Consider the following 15,954-nt stretch of genomic DNA (forward strand, 5'->3'; position numbering starts at 1 on the left):
CCGGTCCCCGGTCCGGGATGGGGGCAACACTGGGGGTTGAGATCCGTTGCCGGACACGGAAAAAAAGACAAAAAAGGCAAAAAAAAAAAAAAATGCTTTGTTGGGGGCCGGCCCGGTGGCGCACTGGATAGTGCGCCGCTTGGGGAGTGCGGCGGCGCTCCCGCCGAGGGTTCGGATCCCACATACAGACCGGTCGCTCACTGGCTGAGCGAGGTGCAGGAGCAACGCCTAGGGTTGCAATCCCGTTGCTGGTCCCGGTCCGGTACGGGCGCGACACTGAGGGTTGCGATCCGTTGCCGGTCACGAAAAAAGACAAAAAGGAAAAAAAAAATGCTTTGTTTATGTAAAATTGAATTAGATTCTAGGCTCAGTCATAAAGTTTTTCCAACTACATTAATTACTCAGCAAGCTATCCTAAAGCTGTGCGGATCACAGGAAAAGTTCCATTTTGCAGAATTGTCACTGAGTCTAGAATTCTATGGTCCCTGCTTATTAAATGCCAATAGCACCCACGAACCAATGAGACAACCAAAAATGCTTCTATAAATATCCAAAATGACCCCTATTAAGAGCAAGGATCATCAAAAACAGATTATAGTTTACCAGTAGATAATGGGACCCCCACCTGGTCAAGAAGGAAGAATCACTGGCCAACACTTCACTCCTCCCTAGCGTCTCCTGGGAGCCTAGAGATTACAGAGTGGAGGGAAAGAACAAGCAAGGCTCACAGCAATTCGAGTGTTGAAAAAGGGGTGTAGTGGAAATTACTACTATCCCTTCTCCAACGCTCAACAGTGTCATCACGGCACCTATCACTACCTCCACTCCAGTGAGGTCAAGGTTTGGGGAGAATAAAAAGTAGCTCTCCTCACAAAAACACTGTGGATTCTGCCTCTATGTGCTAAGAAAAGTCTCCAGCCACAATAATCCATGAAGTATCTTACATGTGTTTCTCAAAGAGTATTTCTTAAAAACATCAAAATAGATACACTGTTCCCAAAATAAGAGGGAAAGGCACTGAAAGCTTTAAGCTTCTTTCAGGAGGCCGGCATCATGTCCTGTGCAGCACCTAGTACAGTTCACTGAATCCTCACAAGAGCCCATGTGAGCATTTATAGCTGAAGGTACCAAGGGTCAGACAGTGTAAGTAACACTCCCTGGGTCAACCACTCTTAAGTGGCAATAGTCTGAATCCAAATCCCACATTCCTTCTGCCACTCCATATGACCTCCAATGTATCTATGCATAAGAGCTTCCTTAGGAATATGCAATTTTGGTCTCAATGAATATTTCACAAAATATAAGAAACTGTAACAACACTAAAACTATACAGCTGAATCTGCCCCTTCTAGACTTATCTACTTGTCAGTGCTGGTATTCTTAATCAAAATTTTTCATTTTGAAGGTACTAATTACCATCTTATTTAATATAAAATCTATCCTTTTTTTTAGAACTGAAAATTTATTGCCAGGTCTAGATCAATAAGTTAGAGCTGTAAAAGTAAAATTCTTAGCTATAAATCATATTAATTTATAGATACCTGTTACTTTTTTATTTACAATAATTACTTGTTAGACATGGGTAGAACACAAACTGCTCTCATTGTAGAAATAAACACTGAGTTTTAGAAGGTTGCAGTCTGGGTGGCCGAACTCTCATCAGGATGTCCCAGTGCTTCCCAGCTCCTCAGGAGAAGATTTACAACTCCAGGAGCCCTAACTAAAGCTAATTACATAGCCAAAGCCATAGCCACAGCCACACAGGAAGCTCCAGAGTTTCCTGTAAATCTACAAGGAGATCATATAATTAAAAGCTACTGAGGAAAACAAATAAGAGGCCATCTCTTACTTCAACATATTGGAGATAAAATACCATTTAAAAATCAACCCACAGACTTCTTTAAAATGGAAAATATCTTGGAGGCCATTTATAGGAAATCCCACATGCAATATCATTGGCAAAACAATCTTCTAGTTACAAGTACGTACTGTTGAAGGACCCAGACTACTAAAAAGTTTTGAAGCAAGTCATTATTGACTGAACAATTAATGAACACTTATTTTGTGTCAAGGCAAGCTGAGCACCAATTCTCTGGGAACCTAGTTAGGAAAGGCATAAATAAATACATGAGCATATAAATATGACTAGAAGAAAAATATCTACTTTCAAGGAGCTCACATTCTACTGGAATAAACAGGATATGTAAATAAATAGTGAACAAGTCCCTGTCATTATAATTCTATTTTTTTAAAAAAAGGTAAAAAATATATGTACAATGTGTAATGAAAACAGAAAGATCTAGTCCTCAATTGTGCCTTTGGAGAACAGCGAAAGGTACGCCTCATAGGTGTGAGGCAAGCATTGGGCTCAACTGAAGAACTCTAAGGACTTGAATAGGGCTAGAATACAGAAATGTCAAAACAAAGACTGGTGGGCAAGGGCTTAAAGGGCCAGTCAAGCCCTGGACTTCATCTGATACAGGACGGTAAGTAAGGGCAGTGCAGTCCTATAATCAGATTTGCAGCTCCTAAAGATTAACCCGGGACTGGTGTGGAGAACTGAACTGAAGGGCACAGAATGGCAGGGTTGAGTATGGGGAAAACTCAATGGGCATCTCCTTATGTGTAACTTCTCTGCCTTCACCTAAGCTCTACACTCAAAATAGAACTACCACTCTCACTCCACAGCTCTCCCAGCATCTGAGGACCACCGTGGTGCCTACCTAAATCGGCCCTTCTCCCAGGTCAGTACCACGAACTCCCTAGCCACTCCTCCAAATTCCTGCACCATCTGTGTCCACTGGCATCATAGTGCACAGGTACCTCAGAATGGAGCACAGATATAAGACAGATCTGGACTGGCAAGCACAGAGTTTAGCACGACTATTACTTCCCTCGATCTAGATGCTGAGTTGCTCTTAATCTAAGAAAACAAACAAAAAAAACCCCTGTTTTTCTAGGAGCTACCAGAGGCTCATACAAGTTCATGGTTACCTAATACTGGTAATTTTTTTTTTTTTTTAGTCTTTTTCACACAAACTGCTGCTAACCTGCTTTTTCTCTTTTTTCCCCTGACATAAAATTTTTCAAACACATAGAAATGTTGAAAAAAATTATACATAAACACCTCACTTTTCTCTTATTAATAGCTGTGTAGTTTTTATTCTGAAAAAATTTATACCTGTATCTGTTAAAATTTTATTTGTCAGATTGAGCTCAAGGTTCCAGCCTTTCGGATACTTTTAAATTCTGACTTTTGACTTGAAACCCATTAGTCTCCCTCTTACCTAGTGCTATCTTCAATTTAAGTCACTTGACCACTCAGTATTCTCATGTACAATAAAAAGGAAGTTGAATTCTATGGAATCTCTAAGTTACCTTCTGACTCCAAAAGCCTTATAATTCACATAATTGATAACAACGTTACATAGAACAAAATGATAAGGCTCTGCAATGTACCACAAGAATCCCCCTCCAGTGAGTAGAGTCCTGAACTTAAAGTCAGGAGACTGAGGCTCAAGCTACAGTTTTGCCATACAAGTCATGTGACTGTGGGCGAATCACTTAATCACTTTATATCTTTGCAAATTTGTTTCCTTTCCCAAAAAGGGGAATTGATAAAACCTAACTCATAGAATTCTTGTACAAAATAACGTGTAAACCAACAAGAACAAAAGTCCTTATATCCTAGTTCCAGAAAAAGTTATCTCAGCAGGTCTCAAAGGTCAGAAAAATGGTACGACAATCCAAGATCAGTAATGACAATTTATTTCAGTGACTGGGAAACCCCACCTTCTCCAATCACCCACCCATAAAAACACACCAATCAAGTTTCAGAAATAATGCCAAAAGGACATTATGAATTTATCTTAACTGTCATATTGCATCCAGAAGGATCCACCCTGAATCAAGGTAAACACAGACTGTCCTAGAAACCACAAGGGAGCTCTGAGGCCATTCCCTTACTGAGAGGCACCTTCAGCTCTGGCACAGCATGGGACAGGAACCTGTTTTGGCAACTACAGGCAGTTCCCAATCCCTCCCTTCTGTAGTTACACCAGGATCATGATTGCTGTCACTACTTTTTCCTTTAAACTCCAATTCACCTACATCAGAATCTTTTTACCCTCTATTATACAAAATATCTTGCTATTTAAAACCATTTAATTGATATTTAATTGACATCTTAAAAATCCTCTGTGCTTGCTTGCTTATTTATTTGTTTGTTTGTTTGTTTTTATCACCACTCTGCTTATTTTAAAAACTACTATCCAGGAGACCACCCCAATCACATATGATCAAATCTACATCCTTGGACAAGTTACTTAACCTCTCTGAAATCTCAGTTTCCTCATACATAAAATGGAGATGGTAATACTATGTACCTTATAAAGGTGTTGAGAGTATTAAATGAAATGATGAGCCTAAAGTGTTTAGCTGGGTGGCAGCCCACAGTAAAGACCAGATAAATGTGAGCTATCATAATTTATGAAAGAACACACTGCATGCCCCAAGTATGACTAATACCTTATTAAAATAAAAGCAGCAACTCAAAAGGACACTTTGTAAGAGAAACCCTTTATAAGGAATGACTAAAGATTGTTTTTACTCACTACTTAATTAAATTATATACCATGGAATAGATGCTAACAAACAACAGTAGCTCTGGTTCTTTCCCATTGAAAATTATGTATCAGGAAATACTGAAACTATATGGTAGGGAGTCCACTGGAATGGTAATCAAGAGACCTAGATTGTGGTCCCAGGTCTGGCACTGTCTGCATAGCCTTAAGCAAGTCACCCCAACTCTGCAAGCCTTGTTTATAAAGTGAGGAGGGCAGATTACGATCTTTCTTTCAGAAGTTCAAAAATCCTATTTCACGATTTGTATCTTCAGAACCAGGAATCAAAACTTTTTTTCTCTTGGCGGCTAGCCAATAAGAAAATCCGAACCCTTGACTTTGGTGTTACAATACAGCACTCTAACTGAGCGAAACGGCCAGCTCCCAAAACTTTTTCTAGAGAGGAAATTGCTTATTAGTTATGATTTTTTATGGGATTTTTTCCTATCAATATCCCACTAAAAATCTAAAAGTAGTTTCAACCTGTTAAATAAAAATTATAAAAAGCTATTGTTTTGGACTAAGTTCCTGGACCAGGCCCCAAAATGGAGTGACCAAACTCAAATTGAGTTGTGCTCTGACCTTCAAAGAAATCAGGAGAAAGAGAGAAATAATAGCCAATATACCAAACAGTCCAGTTTAAGTCTTTAGTATGCATGATAATGAAGTTCCCTCTGTTTCAGTCTTTACACAAAAGTAAACTGAAATAACCTGATGTTAAAAAATCAGTTATTTTTCTGTCTCCCTGTCCCCACCTCACAAGGAAAATAACTTTTAAATGACCAATCTATTTTTTGTTCTTTGTTTCTGCTTTCTTCAGCCATTTTTCTTCCTATAAAACCAACTTCTTTTGCTCAGCTCATTGGAACACTCATTCTATTTTATGGAATGAAGTGTTGCCTGATTCTAGAATCACAAGAAAGCCAATTGAGGATTTTTTTTGTTTATGTTTGTTTTTGGCAGCTGGCAGGTATTGGCACCATGCTCTAACCAACTGAGTAACTGCCCATCCAGAGGTCTTTAAATTTTTTGTAAGTTTGTCCTTTGACACCAACAACCATTCTGGAAAAATCATGTGTCCTACCAAAAAACAAACAAAACTTTGAAAAGAAACAGCAAGGAATGTTTTAATTAAATAAACCAGAATGCAACAGGCTGAACTTATACTGTATTCTTCAACATACACATTTTTTAACCTTTCTTATTGTGAATTATAACACAAATTAAGAAAAGTGCATTTAATATGCACATTTTGAAGACAGACTTGGAGTGGGACTCCACTGAAAAAGTCAAGGACTACTCAGTGCGAAAGCCCAAACCTTGTCATGCCCAAAAACTGCACATGTGCAAGTAAGTGTGTATTCAAGATGCATGAAACAGGAAGAAAAGAAAGGCAGGGGTAAGATGCCTTCGGGTTTGTGATTCTCTTGGTCTGAATCCACAGACAGAAGTCCAATACTGTTCAAAAAACTCTAGTGCTTACTAAATAAGGAGGCACAATTTTTAAGTGTTTGTTTGTATTACAAATCAGTATTTCCTTATTTTTCAAGACAGGTTTTGTTCTATTCCTAAAATTAGGGTGTGGGATTATCAACTAACATTTAATACATTTAACAGGGAAGTTTTCTCTGCTTCCAGAAATCAGTGATGCAAATTATGACAGTGAAGAAAGATGGCATACAGATCTACTTCTCCTCCATTTCTGCCTCCAGAAGAAACCGCACCCCACTGTCCTCTCCCTACCCCAGGCGGGCAGTCCCCTCTGAATGCCCTCATGGCCACAGAAGCATGGAAGCATGGCCTCACAGAAAGGTGAAGGGAAACTGAAGGGGAATCCACAGGAGAAAGGCCATGCTGATCGGCCATGCCCGAGTGTTAAGGAGGTGATGGTGAGCAGGGCCCACACAGCACCGGTGGACGGATATAATATATTCCAAGTCAGACTGCAGTGGGGTGGGGTGAAGAGTTGAGTGGGGGTGGAAGGATAAAGAACTTTTCAAAAATTTGGCTTTGTGAAGGGGAGAAATCAGAGAAATGAGGAGGCTGAGACACTTTCTTGATGTTGCTACTGTTTGCTACTGTTTTTTTAAACAGGAGAGCAAACTGCCTGGAGACCACCATCTTGCCAAGGTGGAAGGCCCACAATGCACAAATACTGGCACATTTGATTCTCATCATCGCCTTACACAACTAGAAAGAAGGAAGAAACTGTTATCAGAGAGGAAAGAAAGCAGCTCGCCCAAAGTCTGAGCTCTTTCCACTAAACCACAACTAATAGATTGGATGCTAGAAAAAAGGAGTTAACTATCATTAACATCAATTCAGAAGGTCATAAAACAGTACAACTCTATTTCCACTTGTTTGGGCCATAAAGAATTCCACTCATATTAATTTATAATTTCTCTCTATTACTCTGTAAGATTTAACACAAGGAAATATTTAGAAACATAAGTTCCCTGGGTTTTTTCAAACTTAGAACCAATAAATCTTCTCCTTCTTACTGCTTTTCAAAGAATAATATAATAAAAAAAACTTATCTTACGTTAGACCTCTTCAAACCTGTTTCTGGAGATCTTTTCTCTTTTGAATGCAAGCTGCTGAAAAGGCCGTTGAACTGCTGACAATATTTAACATTCCAGACAAGTGACAAGGCTGGAAAAGGACAGCCTAAAAGAATTTCTGGCTACAGCACACAAATAATTTTTCCAGATTGAGTCCAAAACAAGTTAAACTTCCCAAAATTCAAACTTCCAGAATGCAAGAAATTTTGAGTCTCCTCTGGCCACTCCCTACTCAGCCAAGGTTTCTGAATATTTACAAAAAGAAAACATTTATTCAAGACCCCTTCAAACTATGCTTTCTGCTCAAACTTTTGGCAGGCAGTTACAAACTTGCACGACACCATATTCATAAAATTAACTGTCGGCCACAGTTTTAGTTGACAACATCAACTTGATATATTTGTGCATTTATAACAAACTCTGAACTGAAACACAAAATGAAACATTTTCTTTAGTATTTCACTAATGACTCAATGTAACAATGTAAAATATCCTTTTTAAAAGGCTTAAAATTTTAGATTTGAGAATCTGTTTTGACAAAGGAAACCCTTCTAAACTAAACAAGTTAAAATAGATTTGAATTCAAATTAAATTTAGTAAAAATGAGGTCTTTTTCAACAAGCACTTCACTGGTAAGGTTAAAAAGAAAATTAATAAAAAATGCTAAGGAGTTCTTTTTCCTTATCTCTAACACGTATAAAGCAATGGTATTAAATGAAGGGGAGGGGTCAACTTTGCACCCTAGGGGACATATGGCACTGTCTGTAGATATTTTTGGTGGTCACTACTAATTGTGTAAGAAGCTGAAGTCAGGGATATTGCTAAACATCCTACAATAAACAGGACAGCCCCTCCCCCACCCCCCAAGAAAAAACTACACAGCCTAAAATATCAATAGTGCCAAGGCCGAGAAACTTTGGTATAAACATTTAAACTTGGGGTGGAAGGGTTCATTTTTCTGTATCATACCATAAATGGGGTCTTGTCTGCACAGAAAGCCTGTTGAGTTGAGAAAGCCACAGTTCTGGCAGCTGGCAGAGCTGAAAGAGAAGGGAAAGTCTATGCACAGGGCCTGTCACACCCTAAGACTTCCATTCACCTTTCCTAGGAAAGGATAGACAACTCAAGAAAGGGCTCTCTAATCTCCCAGAATGAAATCTGAGAAGGAACCACAGGGCCTCACTGCTTACCTGTACCTCCTTCTGTAGTCTCCAGCTTGCCTGGCACAAACCGACAATTCAAGATGGATGGTCAAGATCCACTGTTCACCAGTCCCTCTGAAACCTCACTGGCCAGAGGGAAAGAAACTAAACCCAGAGGGCCCACTACATGTCTGCACTGTCCTGGAGGTTCCACACACATCCTTTCATTCAGTCCTCCATCATCGTAGGAGGTAGGTATTATTATCAGGTCCACTGTGAAAAGGTGAATCCAAAGCTTCCACAGCTGGCAACTGCTAGAGCATGTGTCTGAATAGGTCTGTATACAAAAGCTATGCCCATTCTACCACAGCTCAGTAACTCCAAGGGTTTTCTTTCTTTATCTATCACAAAGGGTAACCCGTACTGTGACACTAAAGAGGGCCTGGGTACACTATATCTTCAGAGACATTTATAAATGGTGAAGACGCCCTTTGGCAAATGAAGGAAATTCTTTACTTTGCAGCATTCCCTCCTCCCTGTCCCCACAACCCCTGTCAACCCCATCCCAGTGTCAGGGAAGAAGTCTAACTGGACAACCACAACAGCCTCCTAATGTTCTCCCTGCCTTCAATCCCTCCATATCTCAATAGTTTCTCCACACTCTAAAGCACAAATCTCACCAAGCCACTCTCCTGTCACAATGCCTCACTGCCCAAGGCCAAACACCTCCCCAAACAGTCCTTCAAAACCTAGCTCCAACCTGCCTCCCCGACATTTCCCATTTCAAGCACATATACAGCCAACGTGCTTTCAAATACCCACACTTTTGCTCCTACTGTTCCCTATCCGTGAAAGCCTCTTATCATCTTTTTGCCTGAGAAATAACTGCTCCCATCTTACCTCAGGATTCAGCTCCAACGCCATCTCCTTAGTGGCACCTTCCCTGACTCTGTAGACACTCGGCACCTCCTCTCTCTTAACTCTCTGGCACATTTCTGCCACAGCACTCACTTCACTGTATTTTATCCACATGAGACTAAAAAAGTACTCGCTATTTATATGAAAGGCAAATTTAACTGAGCATCCTGTATTTTACTTGACAACCCTAGGCCTGGCACATGACAGACCCTCAAACAGGGAAGAAAGGAAAGGCACTGGTAGAGAAGGGAGCCACCAGAACACTAGGAATAATATACAAAGTGAGCCAACAGGAAAAAATATGGGCAGTACTCTTGTGCCATAAGCAGAAAAAATATTAAACCCAAATCCCCCTGCTTGACAGCCAGTCCTCCACAATAGAGCCTGATCTACAATTTCAAAGCCACCTTCTGGGACTCCCCCTCCAAGTACCCTAAGCTCAGAGCAGCAGTCTGTTTCTTCACATTAAACAAGCCACAGACATCCTGTGCTGGTCACTCTTGCCTGATTCAGGCAGCTCCTTCCAGTTCATGTATTATTCCCCCAACCCCAATGTCCCTCATCCTTCAAAGCCAATCTTAAAGGACAAGCCCACCCCCTCACATCCCATCTCACCCCCATAATGTACAACTCAAGGACCTATATCTCCCAATACCCACAATCACACCTGGCCTCCTCCTCCTCATGAAGCCACCACCACTTGGAATATAACTCTTCTAGAACTCATCAACAGACTCTCACGTGGCAGTTGTGTATAGGCTTCTCCCATAGGCCTCACTTAAAATACAAAGGCTCTAAATACAAGCCAAGGGAAGGCAACTGCCTTAAAGATATCACTCAATAACTATACAGATATAACAAGAAGGTCAAGGATTCAGGTCCCTGTACTGGACAGCCACCAAAACCAAACAAAAAACACTACAAGGAGAATGTAACCAAACACTTGAAAAACAAACAAAATCAAACCTGATGTGAATAACTCTAACCACTGCTGAAAAGTACATGCATGTCAGAAGTAAGGGCCGGCCCGGTGGCGCACTGCTACAGTGCGCCGCTTGGGAGTGCGGCGGCGCTCCCGCCGAGGGTTCGGATCCCACATACAGACCGGTTCCCGCTCACTGGCTGAGCGAGGTGTGGGCGCAACACCGAGAGTTGCGATCCCGTTGCCGGTCCCGGTCCGGTACGGGCGCGACACTCAGCGTTGCGATCCGTTGCTGGACACGAAAAAAGGAAAAAAAAAAAAAAAAAGAAGTAAATCCTAACTCTTACTAGACAGGTCATTAATCATCCATTACACCATTCACAGCCTGTTATAAGACATCCTATAACTGAGTCTAGAACTTCTACTCTTCTTAGTGGTAGGGTGAGGATGCAAGAAGAAAAAGATGAAAACAGTGGAAACCAGTTCCTTCTGAGCTCAGAATGTCATGCCATGGTCCACTCCCTTGCTAAAATGTTAAAACACACCATACAACTCAATTACAATGATTCTGCTGTTACCAATTTAGGATAAGCTTTACTTTAGATAAGCTTTACTTATTACTGCATGAGCAATGCTGCAAGATGAAGCAATAAAACTTAATCACAGGTCAGGTTCAATATAACATAACCAGTCAGGTATTAAAGAACAGAACTTGTAAAATAAATATGATGTTTCTTTCCAATGCTTCATTCTAATTTTTAAAAAGTAATAGTTCAGAACAATATTACATGATGCAAGCAAACACTGAATTTCAATAAAAGGTTACTGACAGTAGACATTAAGAATAGATTACCAGGGCTGGCTGGTTAGCCCAGTTGGTTACACTGCGATATTATAACACCAAGGTCAAAGGTTCAGATCCCCATACCAGCTGGCCACCAAAACAATAAAAATGAAAAAAAGAATAGACTACCATACAAACATCACAGCAGCTTAACCCCAATTCATCAGATGGGAGTCTTCACAATCTAAGCCTTCAAAACTATTTTCGAGGTTCAAAACAGTGCTAAAAATTTACCAAAACCCTACATACACAGACATGCCTCTGTAATGTTGCTTATCTAATTTGATTTACTGAATAAATGGATAATTTGACTATTTTAGCTTAAAAAGCAGAAATCCCTCTTAAGGACTTCAAAACACAAAATCAACAGATTTTTTAAAAAAATAAGAGTAGCAGCATTGTTCTGGGTCATAACAACTAACATACAGTGTGTGATACAAGAAGGCAGGTATTTGGGCTAGCTGATTAGTTCAGTCGGTTAGAGCACGGTGCTGATAACACCAAGGTCCAGGGTTCAATCCCTCTACCATCCAGCTGTCACAAAAAAAAAAAAAAAAAAAAAAAAAGGAAAAAGAAGGCAGATATGTGAATAGCAGCAGCCTGGTACACTTGCTGATGTGCATTCATGAACTTACATATATAGTGGAAAGAACTCAGATTACAGTCAGGTAGAATTTGAGTTCAAATCCTAACTCCACCACTTAGTAGCTATGTGGCTGTGGGCATACTACTCATCTCCAAATCTCAGTTTTCTCATCTGTAAGTAGAAACCAAGAAACTAAGAACTACCACATATGGGCTGGCCTGTTAGCTCTGTTGGTTAGAGCATGGCCCTATAACACCAAAGTCAATGATTCAGTTCACAGTACCAGTCTGCTGCCGAAAAAAAAGAACTACCACATACGATGCTACAAGAACATCAAACAACAAGTGAACCACATCAAACAAGGAAATGCTCTGCACACGTAAGTACAATAAGCATTAGTCTCCTTTCCTCCCCCCTACAACCAAAAGGAAAATTTCCCTTTATCCTAAATTTATTTATTTCTTCTACCTCTTCATGTTACTAACAGAAGTCTAGCTCTCCCTTCCCATCACAATTCCCAAGGATGCTTCTACGCCCTGACTTAAGCAGAAAAGCTTCCGGAGTTCTTCCAGGCAACTAAAAACTTCATGGTCTAATATAAGTGTGTGCCACCCTCTCCTAATCCTTACTTCCATCGCTTTGATCACTGCTGGGGTCTAATTCAACACAGCCTTCCTTTACCTTCCTCATTCTGTCAGCTACAGACTTACACTTATCTTTCCTTTGACAATCTCTGGCGTCTATTAGTCTCTCTTTTCTCGTCCACTCCCTCCACACAGCTTGAGTCATTCCACTGGGCCTTTTATAACGTTTCCCTAACTGACATAGATCTCTCTTTGATCCTTCCTGCATTCTGTCAAATTGTCCTTTTCGAACTGTTGCTTTTTAAAGGGATAATAGTACTATGGTTGTATTTTTTTAGAAGATTCTTTATTAAATTAGAAAATTACAGAAAGATCTCTAGAAAATTCTCATACACTTAGAAATTAACACACTTCTAAATAATCCATGAGTCAAAGAAGAAATCAAAAGAGAAATTAGGATGTATTTTGAACTGCATAAAGATGAAAACATGACATTATCAAAATTTGTGGCATGCCCCTAAAACAGTACACTTAAGGCAAAATTTAATATACTAAAGAAGGTCTCAAATCAATACCTCAGCTTCTACTTTAAGAAACAAGAAAAAGCTGGCCAGTTAGCTCGGTTGGTTAGAGCATAGCCTTTTAACACCAAGGTCATGGATTTGGATCCCCATACCGGCCAGCCACCAAAAAAAAAAAAAAAAGAAAAAGAAAGAAGAAAAAGAGCAATGAAACTCAAAGTAAGCAGAAGAAAGGAAATAATAACTACTGAGCAAAAATCAATGAGACAGAAAAGAAAAATAGAGATCAATGAAACCAAAAGTGGGTGCTTTGAGAAGATCAATAAAAAAGATAAACCTCTATCAACACTCATCAGGAAAAGAAGAAAAGACATAAAATAACTAGCTTTAGAAATCGGAGGGGTGACAACACTACAGATTCTACAACTATAACCATCAGGCACTATTATGAACAACTTTATGCCAATAAATTCAAGAACTTAGATGAAACAAATTCCCTAAAAACAAACTATCAAAGCTCACTCAAGAAGTAACAGATAGGGCCAGCCCCGTGGCTCGCTCAGGAGAGTGCGGCGTTGGGAGCGCAGTGGCGCTCCCGCCGCGGGTTCGGATCCTATATAGGGGTGGCCGGTGTGCTCACTAGCTGAGCCAGGTGCAGGTGACACCACGCCAAGGGTTGCGATCCCCTTACTGGTCACAAAAAAGGACAAAAAAAAAAAAAGAAGTAACAGATAACCTGAACAGCCCCATATTTTTTTTTTTCCTTTTTGTCTTTTTTCGTGTCCGGCAACGGATCGCAACCCTCAGTGTTGCCCCCGTACCGGACCGGGACCGGCAACGGGATCGCAACCCTCGGTGTCGCGCCCGCACCTCGCTCAGCCAGTGAGCGGGAACCAGTCTGTATGTGGGATCCGAACCCTTGGCGGGAGCGCCACCGCGCTCCCAAGCGGCGCACTGTAGCAGTGCGCCACCGGGCCGGCCCAGCCCCATATTTATTAAAGAGACTGAATTTATAGTTAAAAACTTTTCCACAAAGAAAACTCTAGGCCCAGATGGAATCACTAGGGAATTCTATCAAACAAGTAAAGAAGAAATAAAACATTCCATACAAACTCTTCCAGAAAATTGAAGAGAAAAGAATATTTCCCAACTCATTCTATGAAGCCAGCATTACTCTAATACCAAAATCTGACAAAGACATTACAAAAAAAAGCTACAGACCAATATCTCTCATGAAAATAAATGTAAAAGTTCTAAACAAAATTTTAGCAAATTGAATCCAACAATCTAAAAAAAGGATATATATCATGACTAAATAGGGTTTATCCCACAAATGCAAGGTTGATTTAACATTCAAAAAAATGTAACTCACCACATGACAAGCTAAAAAAGAAAAGTCATATGATCATCTCAACAGAAACAGAAAAAGCACTAAACAAAGCCCAACATTCATTCCTCATTAAAAAAAAGAAAAGAAAAGAAAAACCTAAGTAAATAGGAATAGAAGAGAACCTCCTCAAGCTGATAAAAGTTATCTACGAGGACAAGCCAGTCAACCAAGGTGGTTAGAGCCTGGTGCTGATAACACCAAAGTCCAGGGTTCAATCCCTGTAATAAGCTACCCAACAACAAAAAAAGGTATCTATCAAACACCTTATAGTTAATATCATACTTAATGGCATAAGACTAAATATTTTCTCCCTAGGATCAAGAACAAGATGAGGAAATCTACTCTCACAATTTCTACTCATTATGTACTAGTGATTCTAGCCAGTGAAATAAGGTAAGCAAAAAAATAAAAGGCATTCAGATTCAGAAGGAAGAATATAAAACTCTTTATTCACGAACAACTTTGATGGAATGTCCAATGAAATCTACAAAAAACTACTAATACTAGTAAGTGTGCACAGCAAGGTCTCAGAATACAAAACTAGTATACAAAAATCAACTGTATTCCTGTGTATTAGCAATGAACAACTGAAAACCAAAATTTTAGAAAATACTATTCACAATAACATCATAATATACAAAATACATAGGGGTAAATCTGACTCCCCCAAAAAGGAAAAAGATCTGTACACTGAAAGCTACAAAATACTGCTGAAAGAAATTAAAGAAGACCTAAATAAAATGAGAAATATACCATGTTCATGAGTCAAAAGATTCAGTATTATTAAGAAGTCAACTCTCCCCAAATTTACCTATACATTCAACAAATCTCAATCAAAATTCCAGCAGGTTTTTTTGTAGAATGTGACAAGTTGATTCTAAAATTCATATAGAAATGCAAAGAGCCTAGAACTGACTATGGTTGAAGCTGGGTGGTAACTACACTGCCACTGGTGTTTCATTATATCATTCTCTCTACTTTGTATATGTTCGAAATTTCCCATAGTGAAAATGTGTTTTGTTTTAATAAAGACTGAGCGCTGGCCAGTTAGCTCAGTTGGTTAGAGCACAGTGTTACAACACCAAGGTCAAGGGTTCAGATCCCCACACAAGTCAGCCACCAAAAAAATAAACTATGTATTTTTTAAAAGTATGTGAACAAAAGACAAAGAAACTAATCACTGCTAGCAAATTTCATCAGCTGTTTGAGAGAGAACAGGGGAGTGTGTGTGTGTCTGTGCATTTCTGGGTGTGTTTGTGTGTGTGTGTTTGTGTTTCAGCAGCTGGCTGATACAGGGATCTGAACTCTTGACACTGGTATTATCAACAGCGTACCTTCTTCTTCATGACCTCACTATTCTCTGAAACTTCACCCTCAAAGATGTTCAGTGACTGAGAGAATTTTAATGATCCTTTCTCAGAACTCACTCTCCAATGTCAACACAACTTGCACTGCTGACCATCTTCTTTCCCCTTTTGCAGTATATTGCTACTTGGGCCAGGCAAATGCAGCATCCATGTAGCTTTCTCTATACAATATTTTGCACAATAACATCCAACTAGGAATGAAATGCTCTGAGGATGATAAATCCTGGGTAAGAAAGCAAATACTGCATTAGCCTTTCAGCAGAGACACTCATACTTAATTTACTAAATCCTCCACTTAGTCTACCATCATCACAGTATACACTCTCCAATTTTTATTTCCAGTTTTTTTTTTTTTTTTCCCCTTTTTGTCTTTTTTCGTGACCGGTAACGGGATCGCAACCCTCAGTGTCGCGCCCGTACCATGACCGGCAACGGGATCGCAACCCTCAGTGTCGCGCCCGCACCGCGCTCAACCAGCGAGCGGACCGGTCTCCATA

General features: G+C 40.0%; 1 protein-coding gene across 5 annotated transcripts in view; it reads right to left on the reverse strand.

The window, feature by feature from the left end:
• Positions 1–15,954, reverse strand: part of SPECC1L (sperm antigen with calponin homology and coiled-coil domains 1-like) — a 148,556-nt gene that overhangs the window by 122,705 nt on the left and 9,897 nt on the right. For 2 of the 5 annotated variants that reach the window (XM_008574503.1, XM_008574501.1), the window contains exons 1-2: positions 8,374–9,007; positions 8,153–8,223 (exon numbers count right to left, since the gene is read on the reverse strand). The exons of the other annotated variants lie outside the window; for them this stretch is intronic. The gene's annotated coding sequence lies outside the window, so the exon portion shown is untranslated. Of the gene's footprint in view, positions 1–8,152; positions 8,224–8,373; positions 9,008–15,954 lie in introns of those variants that run through there. 5 annotated transcript variants of the gene reach the window in all.

This window comes from Galeopterus variegatus, unplaced genomic scaffold (assembly GCF_000696425.1).
Source record: "Galeopterus variegatus unplaced genomic scaffold, G_variegatus-3.0.2 Scaffold1054, whole genome shotgun sequence".
NCBI lineage: Eukaryota > Metazoa > Chordata > Mammalia > Dermoptera > Cynocephalidae > Galeopterus > Galeopterus variegatus.